The sequence below is a fragment of the Octopus bimaculoides genome, chromosome 16, assembly GCF_001194135.2.
Source record: "Octopus bimaculoides isolate UCB-OBI-ISO-001 chromosome 16, ASM119413v2, whole genome shotgun sequence".
Lineage (NCBI taxonomy): Eukaryota > Metazoa > Mollusca > Cephalopoda > Octopoda > Octopodidae > Octopus > Octopus bimaculoides.
In genome coordinates this window covers 4,629,182-4,629,715 of record NC_068996.1, presented here as the reverse complement: position 1 = coordinate 4,629,715, position 534 = coordinate 4,629,182, and the positions used below count along the sequence as shown (strand labels likewise).

At 34.5% G+C, this 534-nt stretch overlaps 1 protein-coding gene across 1 annotated transcript in view; it reads right to left on the bottom strand.

The window, feature by feature from the left end:
* LOC128249583 (probable serine/threonine-protein kinase clkA) overlaps positions 1-534 on the bottom strand; it is a gene marked incomplete at both ends in the record, with an annotated part of 265,810 nt that overhangs the window by 222,923 nt on the left and 42,353 nt on the right. The gene's annotated exons all lie outside the window — the stretch shown is intronic.

Below are 534 nucleotides of genomic sequence, written 5' to 3'. Positions count from 1 at the left end.
TTGGTAAGTTATAACAGTTTTATCCATCACTCCGATATGCAATCTAATATATTCGATAAATGTATACAAATGTATAGTTTCTTCACAATGCGTTCGGGGAAATAAAAGATAAAATGAGGAGGAGAGTTGATCCGACTGGTTTCGCCTCTCATCGGAGCGATCATCAGAGACCAACATCTGTATTTCATCTACTCGTCGACAGAACAGACAACTATAACACTGATAGCTATTTATAGTCATGACTTTACTAAACGGGTTCATCCGGTTTGCGAACTAAAGATTTCGTTAACAACGTAGACAGTTCATTAATAATTTATTAAATAACGAATGTTGGAAAATCTCAATTAGTAGCTTTTGATAAACAAGACAAATTTCAGCAGTCTCTGATATATTTAATCTAATATACGTGGATGAATGTAAACAAATATTGCATATTTATCTCTTCCAGAACAGAAAAGAGATTCATTGGCTGGTTTCGATTCTAGTTGAAGTCTTGTCAGAAGAGAATGTGCATGCATGTGCATGTGTGTGTTT